We start from the raw sequence: 18,543 nt of genomic DNA on the forward strand, positions 1-18,543 counted from the left end.
TGGATGAAAAGGAGCAGGAGCAAGAAGAAAGGTGGCACAGCTGTGGTCAGGAGAAAGACGGACTGGGAAAGGATGGCTACATGGAAATGCATGAGTCCCATGCCCTGCGGAGTAAGATGTGCCTAGCCACATAAATTTTTTGTGGTTTTTTGTTAGTCTTTATCCCAGAAGGGAGATGGCCAATGATTTCTATTGAAACAGGTCCTATTCTTCCATGTTATATTAGTTGTTTGCCCTGCTAGCATCTTGGGCAGGGCAGCTGTGTGTCTGTGTGGTGACTCGACCATAACCACTATCATGAATGAGGTGAGGTATACCTAGAAGGTGCTTAAAATGACTGTATAGGGCAGTAAAATAAAACAAAATTAATTTCCAAACTAAGAAAAATCTGTCTGATGGTCTCATAACAGTCAGTGCCCCTAGCTTGCAACAGACCTTTTCTTTGTTTCCACTAAAAAAGAAAAAAAAAAAAAAGCTGATTACAAAACATACTGCCAGTTGTGTGCAGAGGAGCAGATCTAGGATGCATATAGTTCTCTTGCAATGGATATATACAAAGTATAATACTTGAAGGTATTATAAAAGTGAAAGGATATTCTGCAAATACATAGAAATAATGAAGCATTACTGCCTGTTTTTTAAGAGTATCCATATAATACTTTGTGAGTAAAAATCTGTCTTCAGATTCAGGTCAGAATTGGACTGTGATTTTGAGAAGAATTTTTGTCAGCAATATGCCGATTTATTAAAATAATTATGAGGTAACCCAGTCAGCTATAGGGAAACCTGAGAATAGTAGAAGACAGCAAAACTAGAGCAACTTAGAAAGTAACATACGATTTTCCAAGAGTCAAGGAGCTGGGGTACTTCTCTCCTGGGAAATAAACACTTTAATATGTGTAGATCTGACCCCAGCAACTATCTTACTGATTAGCCTGAAAGACAGTGTTCTGGAAGGGCATGCAGAGAACTCCATGTGATAATTTCCTGGAATTTCTGGATTGAAACAGATAAGAGCTGCATGTTGTCATCTGTGAATTGATGCGACCTTTTGCCTGCCAGCTGATCAGACTGTGATCAACAAAGAACCATGCTCAGAAGTATTAAATAAAGGAATCAATAAGTTAAATTTGGGAAAAAGAAGAAAAAAAAATTCTGACTTCAGTTCTACATAGATTAAAGTAGTATTCACAGATTCCCTCAAAGAAGAACTGCTTCCTGGTCAAATTTACTGTCTTATTCCTACACGCTAAATCATATTAAAATGTGCATACTGGTCAGAAACTTTCAATAAAGTAATATCTGTGGTTCCAAGAAGTACAAGAAAAAAAAATTAGACATCTACAAATACATCATATTTTGCATTTTCTCCTTGCAAATGAGGAAAATGAGGAAATATAGATGTGATAAGTAACATTTTAAAATGTTATGGTTTTGAAGAATACACCTTGAAACTATACTAACCATAGTTATCGTTATTCTTCACAGAGAAAACTGGAAGAGAGATTCAAGAATAAATACTTCCTCTTAATTTATAAAGTTTATTTATTTTCATTATCTTTTATAGAAGTAGTTATACAGGGAAGTTTGTGAACAAGGGCAGAAATGTTAAGACAAAAAATGGAATTTCGTCATGAATTTTGATAAAGTCAGATGCAGACCTTACTATGTCTTCATTCCAGTACCATCCTACTTGTCCATGACAGTCACAAGTCCTAACATCAACCTGCATTTGAGCAATGATGTAGTTTGGTGTGAATTTGGATAAAACATTTGTGGGAGAAAAACTATTTAGACCTTCAGGCCTGCATGGAGACATTTTAGTGTCCTAGTGCAGATGTATTGGGCAAGCATATGGCCAAAAGCTGGAGGTTGAAAGTTCATGCAAAGCACAGTGAGTTCCATTGCTACAGAATAAAATCTTCCTCTCAAATGCTCTCCAGATTCGTCACTGAATATACACGTGGACAGCCTTCCCACCAAAGACCATCTACTCAAAAGTGTAGATGAATTTAATTTATCACAGCAAATATATTTCTCTGGGAGTATAGAATCATAATGTTATAGAATAAATTTGCATTGGCCAAAGGTTCAGCAGTCAAGTTGCCTGCTCGAGACAGGGCTCCCTTCAAAGTTAGAACAGGTTGTTCAGTGCTTTATCAAGCCAAATATTCACAAATAGCTATTGACCAGCTTTTCTGGACAAATGTGTCAGTGGTTTTCGTAAAGGATATTTTCCTCATGTCCAGTCACCAGTTCTATTGCTGCAAGTTGTGACTGTTGCCTCTTGTCCTTTCAATTATATCTCTCCCTCTATCATCTGCTTAAAGCCCTGTAGATACAGGGGTAGAAGACTGCTGTTAGATTCACCTGTTTGCTTTGTGTTGTACAGGCCAGAGAAACACATATCCCTCATTTTTTCCTGTTGTATTGGATGCTCCATACACCTAACCATCTGCTAGTCCTTTGCTGGCTTAGTTGCAGACTGGTCATACCCAGTGCCCAGGGCACTGCTCTCCCAGACTGCCCTGCTCCTGGCTTGGGTGGTGGAACAGCTCTGTTTACAAAGTCCTGCCCTGTCACCCCAGGAGAGCCCTCACTGCTCCTGGTCCCTGAGGAAGTCCCTGAAAATTCCAGATATATACTCACAAGAGCAGATGGAAAGGGGAATAATTCCTTCCTTCAGCCCACTGCTTGAATTCCTACTATCCACCATGATCACTGCTGTCCAGTGGCTAATCCTCTGAGCTACTTCTTCTCCAGCCTTCTTTTAAGAGACATCTCTAACTACCCTAACTAAGCCTCTCTGGTAAAATGGTTGTCATAGTGGTTCCCATTTTCCATTATTTCTATACAATGGCAATTGCAAGGTGTATTTAGTCATACAACTTACTTTATATGTCCTGATTTTAATTACCAAGGTGCAAAGGAGAATGTGTAAACCACTTGATAATAACACATGTGTTAAAGACCTGCTGGAGCATTTATTAGGAGAGCATTTCTTTCTCCTTTAACATGTCAATGTATACAGGGAGGATGGTTTTCCTGTTCCTTTTAAAAAGAAAAATATTAGGCTTTGATTCTCTGGTTTCTTTTCATCTTCATCTAGCTTAAAAAGCTTTGGGAAAGGAATACAAAACAACAGAATAGCAAAGAAATCACAAAAGGAAGATATCAATAAGAAGCACCACTGACTATTCTCTAAGCAGTTTCCAAGCAACTTTTAATGGAAGGTCAGGCACAAGCAAGATAAAGGGAGAAAAAACCATGACATTATTTCATACAATAAAGTGACTGTGAATGCTGCCAGTTACAGAGGAAATAGATTGGCCAGCCCGAGCACTTATTTATGTTTTCTTGTGAATACAAATGAAAATCCTCTACAAAGGGCACTATCAAATTTTAGCGGGAGTGTTAATTCCAACAATAGGTTTGCATTACTACTCTGAGAGCCTTTCATCACTGAATATGCAATGTTGACTTTGCGATAATAATAATCATGTTGGACTCCCTCAGCTCCTTCTGTCTGAAGATCTATAGTACTTTTTGTCTTTAATTAATCATGTCTTACATCTGCAGCTCCAAGTAGATTTGGCATGAGTTATGCGGATGGAGCAACTGAGGCATAGAGACATGGAGTGACTTTAATTGCTGTAGCTATCCACAGACATGGTAACACAGAGTTTGCAGTGGCCAGAGATGTGCCTCCAGTCAAGAAGAGGTTGGAGACACTGTGCAGACAACCCTAGCTACCAAGCACTGTGAGCTCCCCACCACAGCTCCCAGAGGAAAGAGATAGAAATTGTATCTGACATGCATATATCTGTATGTGTAAGTCATGTATGATGTCTACTTCTTTCTTCGTCCAGCATCTGGCAGCCTTAGGCAGTCAGTAGCTGAAATAGTCCTTTTGAACCTGAGTGTCATACCAGGCAGTCTGAACGCGTCACTTTGGTCCTAAAGTCATAGAGCACAAAGCATCCCTCTGTATTCTGTGGCTTGCATTATGGTCAAGAAGCAAAAACCCTTGTGTCCATGCCAAGAAAAGCCTTAGGAAGGATTCCAGGAGTTGATTTGGAGGTCTGAAAATTGAAGAAGCTCAATTATTAGTTACTTTGTGAAACTTGGCCCACTGAGCAGCAATAGCAAGTGCAAACCAAAACTTTTCTGTTTTAGATTTAGTCTTGGAGTAAAATGTTTAGCTGACAAGATCATAGAATCATGAGACCTCTGAGATCATCAAGTCCAACCCTTGATCCAACACCACCGTGGTTACTAGACCATGGCACTAAGTAACACATCCAGTCTCATCTTAAAAACCTCGAGGGATGGTGAATCCACCACCTCCCTGGGCAGCCCATTCCGGTGTCTGATCACTCTCTCTGTAAAAAATTTCTTCCTAATATAAGCTTAACCTCCCCTGGCAGACCTTAAGACCATGTCCTCTTGTCCTACTGCTGGTTGCCTGGGAGAAAAGACTGACCCTCACCTGGCTACAGCCTCCTTTCAGGTAGTTGTAGAGAGTGATGAGGTCTCCCCTGAGCCTCCTCTTCTTCATTCTCAACAACCCCAGCTCCCTCAGCCTCTCCTCATAGGACTTGTGCTTGAGACCCTTCACCACCCTCATTGCTCTTCTCTGGACCTGCTCCAGCACCTCAATATCCTTCCTGAACTGAGGGGCCCAGAGCTGATTAGGACTCACAGAACAGCTGGTGAAGATGATAAAGGTTGGTCTGATAAAGCTTCACTTCTCATGGCTGGTTGTTCTGATGTTTGCACCAAGATGATACTACAGTCTGTCTCTTCACATGGCACTGATAGTTAGTTCTCCCTCCCTATCTAACTTGCCTTCAGGTTAAAAAAAAAAAAAAAAAGAAAGGGATGTGAAAAAACTACCTGAATTTTGATTTTTAACCAGGGAAAATATTTTTGTCAGGAGTTACTTATGATGAGGTTCTGGGTCAGTGTGCTACATGCTCAGGGGCCTGAAAAGGAGCATCAAGAATCATTTAGGAACTGGGAGGTCCTCAGCGTTGATCCTGTGTAGCAGTCTTGGATACTCCTAGGACATTCCAGATTCTTGTACCACCTCTATCTAGACACTGTTAGCTAAGAGATTTAATATTGCCAGACTGAAAAGGCTTTTTTGCTATCTGAGAATAAAGTTCACACACACACAACAGAGAGACTGCAATGAATTGCTGCAGCTGAACACAAGACTCCCAGAAGCACCTCTCTGCACATGCTCTTATGTGTGCTTTCTGCAGCTGGGGGGTGATACTGAGGCCACTCTCCTTGTTCTGGGTCCTTACTTGCAAGGCACACCTGGTTCATAATCTAGTCCACTGGGATCCTGAACTGGAGAGAAGTCACATTATGCCCTAGAAATACATGAGAGGGAGTGGGCAGATAGTCCTATATTTTAAGTCTGAGATTTGAGTACAAGTTTACAACTCAGATGCCCATATTACACTTCATTTGGACAAACTGATTACAGACCAGCTTCTTAACACGATTTCAGCTACTGAAGTCTACTCATCTTCTACTTTCCATTGTCAGTCATGCACATAATAAGACTTTCCAGAGGGCACAAGAAACAATCTCAGAATTCATTCCATAGTATGAACAGGTTGGTTATAACACCTTTTATTTTTCCTAAAAATAGACTGAGTGAAGGTTTGAAGGACAGTTTTTGATAAACAAATCTGTTTCTGTGTTCTTAAAATGTGCTATGAATGACAGTGCTTTTTCAGATCAAGGGTAGCCAATGAACCAGGGTGCTCATGTCTGACAATACACACTTATGGAAGACACTGATATAGTTCAGCAGATCGTTGTCTTCAAAATGCACTCAGATGTATCTGAAAAATACTGTGAAAATCTCAGTATTTTTATAACATTTCTCCTATTAGACATGATTTTTTATTTTTTATTTAAATCACAGCCTTTTCCAAACTGTAAGCAAACTGCATGCATCCCAAGCTTCTGCGTGCAAAGAAAGACACCAGTGAGAGCTAATTACATCCTAACTCAATGTGTTGAATCCAACCTCAAGAAGAGGACAGATTTTTCACAAGACGTGCTCAGCAGTGGACTAATTATCAGGGGTGCAATAACATCTTAGACTGGTGCAGCTGGTCTACAGGAAATTTTAAAATAAGACTTTAGCCAGTGTGATTTGTTCTACCTATAGGCTGATAGAGGGAACAATAGTTGAGCTTCCCTCTGCTCTTTACCTCAGCTGCACTAGATCAGCTTTGTGTTCCAGACCCACTCAGGTGAGGTGACCTCGTGGGCTGAAGTCAGTGATGCAGCTGCCCCATCTAGGTCGGAAGACGAATGTGAGATGAAATTTCTACCTCAGAGTATGTTGATACTGCTTTTATCTGGGCTACCCTGCTGTCCTCTGCAGAAGTGTCATACCCAGCTCTGAGAATGTGGGTATGTTGTGGATAAGTGGTTGAGAAGTGGTTTGGCTGGGCAGCACATATCTGTCAGAGGTTTGTAGTGAGTGTCTCTTCTAAAACAAAAAGTTAAAAGAATTCCAGTATTTTACCTACTAAACCTTTGTTTTCTTTCTTTGCTTGCTTTTAATTTAGAGTTGTGAAAACTTAGTCATGATGAGAAAAGAGCATCTTGAAGCCTATGCAGCTGCAATTTTCTTAATTTAAATTAGTTTATGGAAGTTATTAATCGTGATTCAATCTTCTACTACATGAGACAGCATTCCTCATATCTGCTCACAACATTTCTTCCTGCCTTTATTATCTAATTTCTTCTTTACCTGCTTTTAGGTTTGGGGGGATTACTTTCAGAGTTACTTGAGATTTTTTTCCAAGTCCTGACCTGCACACCAGCTAGCAGCTGGGCTTCTTAGTGGGACCACAGTATATGTGTGTTCCACAGAACTACTTGCTTCCTTGTTTCTGAGGTGAATTTAAAGCTCTCTTCTCAGACTCTAAGAAAAATCTTTTGAGTATTTTAGAAACCATCTCAGCTGGAACAGGGTTTCTTTTGAGCCAACAAAGCTAATGGGGCCTAATAAAACTCCTTGTAGCTAAGGAAAAAGCATGACTGGATGAAATCTCTGAGTGGAATTAACTACCAGAAGGAATGAGTTTAAGCCCAGTCTAAGTTGTTTTTGGAGCAGCTGAAAACATTTTAAAAACAGGCTTCTCGCAAAAATCAAAGAGAAGAAATTACATCAATAATAACAGGAAATTTGGGACTTTCAACTGATTCTCTGCAATAAGCTTTTAAGAAAACATTAGTAATGGGACAAGAGGTAAAGTAATATTATGACTATAAAGACAAAGGACTACAGGTAGGAGTAAGAAATCCATCTTTCTAACTGCTGCTTTCAGAGCAGTGTTGTCTTTAATAACATACAGATCTACCTTTTAATTCCTTACTGCCTCCACCTGCCCAATATCAAATCTCTTTTCTCTCCTATATCTTTTAAAGGATGTTTAGTAAATGTTTCAGAATTTATCTGGCTAAAAAATGACTCTTCATTTTTACTTCCTACAGCTTTCTCTAATACTGTACCAACATATTGTCCTGCAGTCAATCCTGTTCTGAGTCTTACTCTTCTCCCAGCTTTTGGCAGAGGAGTGAATGCAAGACGTCGTACCCCAAGTCTCCTGGTAGCTACTGTACTCACCATGACTCTGGTACCATGTTCTTCCTTCCTCTCTTATGCTGTTTGTGCTTTGGTACAAGTGTGTCAGGCAGTTCAGTGAGTCATGTTGTTTCAAGACAAAACAGATGTTTTTGGAAGATTTGGTTTTCAGCTGGGTTGGTTCCCTGAAGAACCTCACTGTGAAGTTTCATGGACTGTAGTGTCAATATGTGGGGAGAAAACATCTGGACTTCAGCTGGGTTAAGGTGCTGCAGAGGGGTACCTTAACTGATGACATTTTCCTGTATGATTTATCAAAAATGTAACCTTTCTTGTTCACTATACAACTTTCATTACTGCAAAATTACTCTGTTTGGTGTCATGGTTTAGGAATGGTATTCCCTATTGTGGGTGTTCCCACTGAACCATTCCAAACCATGTGCTGCTCACTCATCCCTCCCTCCCTCCCTCTCTCCCCACCCTGCAGCAGACCGGAAAGAAGAATTGGATGCACAAAGGGTAAAGATCATGGGTTGAGTTAAGAACAATTTCCTTGAAACAGCAAATAAATAAGACAACAAACTCTAACAGCAACAGTACTAATGACAGAGTGTATAAGAAAAAAAAAGTGGATGATTCACAGCTGATTGCTCATGAGCCCTTTCCCTGTCCACCGAAGATGATGTGAGGTGGTATAGAATAACCTCTGGATCCTGGTCATGCCCACTCCTGGCTACTGCAAAAATTAACCCTGTCCTGGCCAAGACCAGGACACCTGGTCTTGAAGAAATACTATCCTGTCTCATCAGTGTTGCTGTAATGACCATTTTCTTACTGTGTCAAGTTCCCTGGACAACACTTTCCTATGCAGCCTTCACCAATTCCCCATGTTTTCTGCTGCTTTAAGAGCTTCAAACTTAGGATCCTTTCTGATTTTTTTTAATCCTGCTTCAACAGTTCTTAATCACTCTCAAAATATTAACTTTCTTCTCCAGTTACATCCTACTGCCATCACTTGCTCAGTTTTGACATGCTCTTGACCATGCAGTTATCCATGTTAGGGAAGCTTCCGCATAGTCATATTATTATCGTCCCTGAGACCCCTTAAGATTCCCTTAGTCTATGATGCCTACAACAGGCAAAAAAGAAAAAGAAAGATAACAAATAGATGGTGAGCTCAATTTGTAGACTGCTGTGTCAGCCAGCTCTGGATTGCTGTACCTCTTCTCATGCTCGTAGCTTTTTCAATACTTATTTTATGTTGATGCTATATCTAACAGCAGCATCCTGGTCCAGATTTCTTACTTTAGGGTTGGAAGGAGGTTACTACTCTGTTTTTATTGCCTGCTCCATCTATACTAGGTGTGCGAGTTGCCAGTATGTTGATCCATACAGTCCAAAGTTCAAACCAGAAGGCAACATGCATCAGTAAAAGTTATCTGAACAGTTCATTCAAATATAGAAGCACTGTTTGGAGTAATATCAGCAATGTAATTTTTTTATGAAGTTGTTTATCACAAAATTAAGAGTATAAGTTAGAGTCAAAAGAGTGGAAATAAATTGAAAGAAAAACAAAGAAGAAAAAAAGAAAGTAAGGTTATGTAAAAATTAGGAGCTTAGTGTTCACAGGTGAAGTTCACGGAAGAAATTCTTTACTGTGAGGGCAGTGAGGCACTGGCACAGGTTGACCGGAGAAGTTGTGGTTGCCTCGTCCCTGGCAGTGTTCAAGGCCAGGTTGGATGGGCTCTAAGCAAACCGATTTAGTGGGAGATGTCACTGCCCATGGCAGGGGGCTTGGAACTAGATGATCTTTAAGGTCCCTTCCAACCCAAACTATTCTGTGATTCTACGATTTTAAATTTACCAAAAAACCAGATGTTCAATGGGAACTCAAGAGCATATATCCAGGTGACCCATATCTGCCACTGGAGCCAGGTACTTCAGAATGTTTCCATGTTTTTACCATGGCTGACAGCTTAATTTTCCAAGTGGTTTTAAATATTTGTCCATTTATGCATGTCTTCCTAAAGAATTGTGTAGGGTTTTGAAAATCTGGGTACAAACTGATAAACTGAGTGCTTAAAAATATCAGGTATATCTGCTAAGGTAAAGAATTGTTGTAATTTGAATTTGCTTGGGAGTTTCACTAACTAGGAATAACTTTAGAAATTTGAATTAAACTAAATTAAATAAAACTTCTGCTAGAACTTTGTGGCTTGGCAGACTTCAATGCGGTCTGAAGAGATCCATTTCTCTGCTTCAATGTTTGTTGTTATGAAGACATTTTGTATATGATGATGTGGTGATATGTTACTGTGGATGTAAAACTAAATATAGAGTGAGAATATGTGTGCTATCTGAAGAGATCATACAAGGGTGTGTAGTGGGGGCTGCATTTGCTGTATGTGCAGTACCCTATTTATAACAGACATATAGGCTGGATTTAGTGTACTAGAAGTGAGCATTTGAACTGAAGACTTGTAAGGACATGGTAGTAGGGCTAAACAAACCAGAGTATCTAATGTGTCAAAAGGAATACCGAATTCATGAAAGGCACTCATATTTAGCTACTTTTGCTATACCAACAAAAAGCATCTCTCTTTTGGTTTCATTTTACACCTAAACTTCGTAGTCAATAATAAATATGACCTCGATCTTGCTAATTTATGGTGAGTGGGTTTTTTGGATCCACGAACAAGCCAAGTGAAATCAAGTAATTCCTCAGTGCATACACTGTGTTCATGTGCCAAATTACAGAATTATGGGCAAATGCTAGTAGGTGCCAAGAGGGACCATGTGTTAATGAATCAAGGTCTCTGGTCTCTGTGTTCTGGTAATAAAAGACATTTCCCTAGAGACTGCTTCTTCCTTCAGAATACTTGTACACACTTTACATCTTTGATAAATTTTCTTGACCTTGCAACTTCCATTACCCAGGTCAGAGAAGCTGAGCAACTGCATCCTCACCTATGATTGAAGAGTAATTATTTTTTCCCTTGCTTTTGCACAGATTATAACGTTCTGCTGCACTTTTCTTAGACATATATAGCGCCAGTGCTATATAACATCCCCGAGGCATAAATTTCCTCCATTAAGAATTTAAATTTCACCATAGGCCATTGGTTTTGAGCACCTAACCTATTTGAAGTAGGCATATGACCTGTAGATTGATCTCAGAGACCAACAAAGGATGTGTTGAATTTCATTTCCCTGTAGCAGGAAATTTATTGGTAGATTTGTCAGAAGTTAAAAATTTTTGGCTTACTTTTTTGCAGGAAGCAGAAACACCACAAAATCAGAAAATTAAAGATATATACAATTCTGATCTCTTTGTCTCTATGTGTTTCCAAATCAAATAATTACAAGTGCAATTGTGAGCACAACTTGAGAAACTTAAAATTCTGATCAGCAATTATATAGTTAAAATGTTTTGAGAGATCAGCTGTATATGTACCAATACAGAATTTTTCTCTTAATTGCATATTCCTTCAAAGGTCATAAGGATTTTCTTGGCTTCTAGGAGTAACAAAGATAACACAAGGATGTACCATCTGCCCTTTTCAAAGAAATCTCTTCCCAGCATCTTTTCTAAGGTCACAAGCTTCTGATTCAACATCCTCTTGTTCCTAAAGGAAGGTAACTATGTTAAGTTAGTCGATGTCTGCCTACCATCTTTTACTGGCAGTCTGGTGGAAGAGATGCCTGTTGCAATCCTGCCCTTTAGGGTTTAATCCAAACTCCCTCCTAAGCTGCTGAATGCAGTAGCTGTTTCTGGGTCTGAACCAGCCATTGCACCGAGAATGATGCCCTCGGGAGCACATTGAGACTCTTTTGCATGACACCTCTCTCACCACAGTGAACCTCATTGTCTAGTCCAAGATCAATCATGCAAGGAGGACTCAGCATTTAGGAGCCCTGGTCTGAGCTAAAGTCTCTTGCTGTGTCTATTTTAAGCTTGACCCTGACCTAGGGACACTGCTCCTCAAGGCTGGTATTCACTTAACTCCTAATTTTGTTAGTTTCTCTCTCTCATTTACATCACACAGGTGCCATTAACACAGGTGAACAGTCACTTAATATGTGTTTAGAGATCCCTGTTGTCATAGTCTTGTGCCCTTAAAGAAAACCTATGTAAGAATTCAGGAAAACTAAGGAGTTGCCCTGAGTTCCTTCTTGCCTGGCTCATGAGTCCCTTTTATCAACTCCAGGAAGAGAACCCAGATCTGCTACAGCTGCCAGAGGTTGTCAACATACATTGACTGAGGGAAACCCATATGCTCACCCTCATTACAGTGATGTAGGGTGTTTTTAGCTGAAGGCTCATGACCTTTGAGCAAAGCCATGCAGTGAAATGTAGACCATGGCCCAGACCTGTGTGATGCATTCAGTTTCTGGCCCCAAGGTTGCACTTCCACAGCCAGCTGAGGAGGATCACCCAAGCGATTGGGAAAGATTTAAGGCCTGGAGGGACTTGTATGGGGTCTGAAAGGACTATTAATCCACAGACTTTCATGTTATCTCCCAGTTTCATACCATGTTCAATGTACTCCCATGTAAATTCCCCTTGGTTTATACTGTTCAGGGCTTGTCTGGACTTGCCCTCATGTTTTTCCCGCCAAAAGTTGTTTACTCCCTTGTTCTCCCCTGGTTTTCCCGCTCATCTCTCACTGCTTGGCTGATGGGTGCCACAGTGCAGAGTGAGCTCCCATTGGTCCTTTTCCCTGGATACTCCTAAGTTCCACACACCTTTTCCTTGTTCTCCTATCCTGTTTCATCCTGAGTTGTCAATCCCATGCTCCACCCCAGTTATCAGACCTCCCCTTACCCAAACCTTATATAAGTCCTTGTTCCCCCTAATAAACTGGCCATTACACCCTGACCTTCTACAGTGTCAGAACCCTTTGTGTAGTGTCGCGTCCCTATTCCCTTTTCCCTGCAGTCCAGGAACACTGCAACATCTGTTTCTGCACAAGTGAGGAGGAATGGTTTATTTATTTTCATGACAGTGGTCCTTTATATTATATTTTTATATATATATATTGTTTCCTTATATAAGTTATTGGCATTGTAGGCAATCTACAGCCTATATGCTGTGTAACTATTACAATTCCAGCTTTTCTGACAGCAAAAGCCATGAAAGCCTAAAGACAATATTTTCAAGAGAAGCATCTTGACAAATGAAGTCAGGCTGTCAAAAGGGTTTATAAGGCTGGATTATGTGTAAGAAGAACTGAACATACCTTTGGAAGCCTGGGCTCAAATGTGCTAAATAAACTGTACCCAGAAGGCTCACAGCACTTCTGAAAGTCCAGCACTCAGACCTCACAGGAAACTTGAGGCAAAGGTTGGAGTGGGACCCAGGACTAGTTTCCAAGTTTCTCTGGCCCAAGATGAACATTCCCGTTTACTCAAGAGAGCCGGCCATGTTCAGCTCCAAGTGTAAAGGAAAACCTGGTCAGTGCAGAGTTACCAAGACTGTAGTTTGGCAGTGATGTTGGATAGAAATACCAACTCTTCACATGAGATTTAATGAGTGCCAGTAGTCAAGGTGAGGCCTGTTGAAACTTTTTAAAAAAGAAATTTTTTTAGTCAAGCCAAAGCATTTTTGTCAACAAGATGGAGAACTTTTTGAACAAGAGATGGAAACTTATTTTCCAGTACAGGCATAGGAACATACCTGTCGCTACTACTTGGCCACATACATAGTCTGCCAGAAGATAACATCCCCTTAGTAATAATTACAAAAGTTTCTGACAGCAATCCTTTTCTGCAGAAGGTCTTGATTCTGGTCTTAGGGGCACTGAGACAGCCACGTACAAGCCACGGATGGTAGCTGGAAACAATGCCTGAAGGAGAGCATAATGAACCTTCCAGCCCTGGGTTTAGCCTAACCAAACCCCGGCACAAGTGAAGGGAGAACTGCTCCAAAGCTGAATAACCTTGAACAGAAGTACTCCTGCAGGCATTTTCAGAGTTTGAAAGATTTTGTCTAGCTCTGGCAGTAGTCTCTGCATTGGAAGGAGTGTGATGACAACCGTCTCCTGGTGTCATTCAAGTGATTGTCTGCAACTAGCTCTTCAGCTACCAGCCTTCACTGGGCTGGAAATCGCTCAGCTTCACAAAACTGGGCTTGTACAGGGATTTTTCCACTCTCTGGGGCATAGGCCCTCCTAAAACGTTCTACAGAATTAGTTTTTGGCTTAATGCATGGCTGGGCCTCTTGACATGACTGAGCATTACTGTAGTGAAGGAGGGGAGGCAGGTCTGGGTTGGGTTTTTTGGATTTTTTTATTTTGTTATTAGTAGATGATGTTTTGACCTCTTTGGCCTGTCATGTCTCATACCAGAGAGGAGAGAAGGACCTATGTAATGAATGAAACCCTGAATAGAAAACACTATTGTTTCAATCTTTTAAAAAAAGAATATTACAAGGGCTAATTGCATGATTTAACATTTGAAAACTTTGCATTCCTCCTCTGCTTTGGAGAGTAAAAGGGTCTATTATCATTTCCAGGCCAGATGTTCCAGTTTATTGAGCCTGTTTGATCCCTGCACCTGTCTAAGACCAGCAGTTGCTGGATTAGTGTAAGGAGCTGAATTAAAAAATCTGGACAACTGTTACTGAACAAGTGAATGGTGTGAAAATGAGCAGACTTTTGGTATAAAGGATTTACTGTTTGTGACACAAGGCAGTACACATCATTTATAGTGCAAAATGAGCATGCAGCCCTCATTCTGCATGTCCATGTGCTGGAATATACATTACAAAGTGACAATTAACAGGAACTTCCAGCGAGGGAAAGAAAGGAAGGGAGGGGAAGTGAGGGAAGCAGGGGACACATTACACCATCCATCTGTGAGACAGCCGTTCAGTTACAGGGAATTATATATTTTTTCTGGTGGATTATGCTGATTATAAAAAGAAGAATTTGGTTCCTGACTCCACAGCAAACATTGCTGCACATCCTGAAGGAAGCAATGGCTTTTCACTTGCCTCTTTCCTATGCTGTGTCTCTTTCCTTTGCTGCCTGCTCTCTTAAACATAACCATCAGATACGTTTTCTCTCCTCCTGTTTTTTTTTTTCTGTTTTGACTAAAAAGCACTGTGCCACATGACTTACAAAAGTTGTTTTATGTCTCAGGTCTACTCACTATAGTTGCAAGTGTGGCCAGCCCTGGTGAGTCAGAGCCCAAGATCCATCCTGGCTGGCAACTCACCTCTGACAGTCAAGATTAAGTGAATGGTTAGGATTCATAGGCCTTTGCAGCTTAAAATCCCTCAAAACAAATATGCCTCAAACACACACTCTAGAGGGCGAACTGCAAGAGCAAAGCTGTTTCACAAGCTGCCATTGATTTCTGCCAGGGAAGGTATAAATCTTGGTCGTTTGTATTATCACCGATTTACTGCCTATGTATAGTGGATCTTGAAGAATAGGGGTAGACATAGGTGTGAAAGTGAGAGTTAAGTGAAGATAAATGGTTCTCCTGCTGTGTGAGGTGTGTCTTGGATAATTTGTTGTACTCTACACAGAGGTGATTCCCCTCCCTGCCAGTTCCACCCACAACCCTGCTCCACCTGTTAAGTCTGCCTTTTACATTTGGAAAAAGTCAAGTGTGTATTCAAATACTCAGCACAAAGTTGTTCCTGCCTCTGCAAAGATCACGTCTAAAGTTGATCAGATTGCAGACCATGGATATTACTTCTTATTATAGGTAGAAGCATAGCAAAATAAAGTCACTCATCCGATATCAAACAACTCAATCCAGAGTAAGAAGTGAAACTAAACATCCTATGTGATAGTTCAGAGGTTTTACCACAAGTTCTTAAGCCTTTGAGCCTTTCCAATAGCATTTTCAATGCCTTACTTACCTGTAAGCACTGACCCCATTTTTGTACAAATAAGCTGACCTAAATGACTATGGTTTGAGAAAATACAGTTTTTTGTCTCTAAATGCAAAGGTAGGCTTGGTCCACATTCATCAGGAATCCTTTTTATGCCCAGAGAGAAGGTAGCTTGTGAGGTTTATTCAGAGACTGTTATGATAGAGGCGAGTCTTGCATCTTCCCAGATCTTTCTTAGATGTTTTTGCAGAGAGATTGATGCAGTGCACAGGCAGGTTGCTGAGTGTAGACCCTGATGTGTGGACAGTGCAAATGTTCTCTGCACTTAGAAGACACTGTGTGGAGAAATCTTAAAAATCAATTAGCTCCAGATTTCAAAAGTTACGTTTGTGTGCCCTCTCTCTCATTAACGTATTTTACTGGTGTAGGTTCCTAAACTCTGTAACTTCCAGTGGACTAGTAGTGTGTTAGAACATGTAGAACTGGCTTCTGGTCAATTATGACAACTAGAAAGCAAGAATAGCACATCCCAATGTGTCCTATGTTGATGCAGCTGCAGTTTAGAACTAAATTGCAGTTTAGTTCTACTTCTTTTTGTAATACTTTACACACAGACAGCTAGTAAAATGACAAAAGCTTTACATTAAACACTCTTTCAGCATTTTCATGTAAAGTCTTTGAGGAATAAGGAAAAAAATAGTGATTTTTCATTCAGATTATAGACAGTGTGCCTTACTAATTACCTGTTAATGTGTTTATAAGTTACTGTTTTTAATAGGGATGTAACAATGAGCTTTAGCTAGAAAATGGAGAAAGTACAATTTTTTTGTGTAGTTTCATTTTGTTTTGATTTTTCTTTATAAACAATTGATACTTTTAAAGTCTTTAACTTGTGCAAATACACACACACATATATATGTATGCATTCAGCTCTTCTGTGTGTTTAATCCCATGTGTAAAAGACTACTTTCTCTTTTCCGGTCTCCCTATTCTAATGTAAAAGTAATGTACTGGGCAATTGATTTTATGTATTATTGGGGTTTTCAATTTTTAAAATATTATTCTTGCATAAAGATCTTTTAAAAAATATATGAATCATTTTTGGACATGGTGGCGAAGGTAAAAGAGCCATATATCCAAAAGAAATGTGGCTGGCTAAGTTAAACTTTGCATAATTGTCCTAAAACTGGTTGATACATGCAAAAGGAATAGAACCACTGAAACTTGTTATCGATTTATTTTTTAAAAAGTATTAAAATGCTTTATTAACTAAAATTAATTTCTTAAGTGTCCTGCTAATTTCAGTTCTGTAATGGCTTCGTGTAACACTACTTCTAGGGTGTTGTTTTATGATAACCAAGCTGGGAGCTTTTGGTGTCACCAGGAGTCTGTGTGCAGCTGTCCCAGTACAAGACATACAGCAAGAACTCGGCTACTCACTGTCACCTCTGAGCTCTACAAAACAGTTTACCGGCAATGTTCTCTCTTTCTGAACTCATCCAAAGTATATCACAGGCATAAAAATCCTTTTGTGTTTTGGTGCTAGCTTGCAGACGTGCCAGTGAATTGTCATGTCTCTCGGCTATGAGACAGTTTAATTTCTCTTACTCCAGAACAGTTTTAATGGTTATCACTCCCAGGCTACTCTGAGCCCTAGGAAATAAAGGCACATACATTCCCCTTGTTGGTTTAAACCCTTTTCCTCTGTTCTCTCTATGAAGAAACTGCTGAATACCTACCTGCAAGGTGGGGGTCAATTGCATGAGGACACCTGCTAATAAAAATATTTGGGAATATCAGAATGTCCCATGTTATTTCTATGAGAACACAAGAGACAGCTCCATATAATGTAAAAGAGACATGGAAATTCATGACTGACTCTTATTGGTCACAGTGGTCATTAGGTGGCATTTGCAACATCAGTCAATGTTGTCCCAGATAAGCACAAGATGAGGTAGGGGAAAATGGTTTCTAACAGTGATTATGGGCTTCTGCAGTGAAAAGTGACTAGAATGTGGACACAGCAAGGCTCCCAAGGGTCCACTTTGAGTTGGGTACTTCCTTGAAAAGGGCTATGTGGGTCTGAAATTCTCACATACTCTGCTGGAGGAGAGGGGTGTGTGAGACTGTTGTGAAACGTTTAGTGGTTTTGCCAATATGAACTTTTTAACTTATTTTAACTCATAGAGCTTCAGAGCACTGAGTCCTCTGAGGGATGGATAAGTGATGTGGTGCCCTTGAAGATACAATGGTATCACTGACAAGGCATCAATAGACAAAACAGTAAACTCACCTGGACTGTCTTGTATGTCACCTAGCCCTGTTTTAGGCACTCAACCTTAGAGAAAATCTGCTTTTGTTGGTTTATGGCTAATCCAGGTGCAGGAGGATGGGGAGCTGCAGAAGAACCATTTCCCTTGTATGGGAAGGATTAGAGGTGCCAATTTTGACATTCTAAATGTTCTTAAAATTCTTGTGCTGTCTGTAAATGACTAAAATAAAAGGAAAAAGAAAACAAAAACAAACCCAAGGGACAGTGTTGTGTGTGCTGAGCCTGAGCTATGAAACTGTAAGACAAAGACCCATTTTGTCATTTTGCACTTGCAGTTTATTTTCACACTAATTCCTCCAGTGCAGTGCTGAGTAAAAAGGAAGTACACAGGTTAATGCAAAAATCTCCCTGTGTGTAGGATTACTCAGTGGTGAGAAAATTACTTGGATCCCTGAGCTGGGGAGTGAGTGGGAAGAGGGAGACCCCCTCCCAAAGGGGAAAGGGGGTGCAGACACATAACTCTTGGTACCAGGTTCTTTGCCAGATAGTGAGATGGTGGAAGAGAAAAGAAAATCACAAGTCTATCTCCCCCCAAGTCTATTTTATCTATTTAATCTAACATACATCTTCTCCCTCAGTGGCAGTGATTTTATATTCAACCTAGATTGTAACTTTTTCCAAAATTAAAGACTGTTTTAAAAACCTTCTTCCACCTGACCCTCTACTGACTTCAGAAAAAGATCTGTAGGTCCTGTGTCTGTCAGTCTCACATAGCTTTCTCCAGCATCTTAGAGAATCTCAAAG

The 18,543-nt window shown here is 40.2% G+C and overlaps 1 long non-coding RNA gene across 2 annotated transcripts in view; it reads left to right on the forward strand.

Annotated features, from left to right (window-relative positions):
- Positions 1-18,543, forward strand: part of LOC127473093 (uncharacterized) — a 60,799-nt gene that overhangs the window by 19,400 nt on the left and 22,856 nt on the right. Inside the window, exon 3 of one of the 2 annotated variants that reach the window (XR_007905273.1) lies at positions 7,531-7,596. The exons of the other annotated variant lie outside the window; for it this stretch is intronic. This is a non-coding gene — a long non-coding RNA (uncharacterized LOC127473093). Of the gene's footprint in view, positions 1-7,530; positions 7,597-18,543 lie in introns of those variants that run through there. 2 annotated transcript variants of the gene reach the window in all.

The sequence above is a fragment of the Manacus candei genome, unplaced genomic scaffold (genome assembly GCF_025592945.1).
Source record: "Manacus candei isolate 608988 ecotype Guabito, Panama unplaced genomic scaffold, ASM2559294v1 h1tg000034l, whole genome shotgun sequence".
In the NCBI taxonomy this organism is placed as follows: domain Eukaryota; kingdom Metazoa; phylum Chordata; class Aves; order Passeriformes; family Pipridae; genus Manacus; species Manacus candei.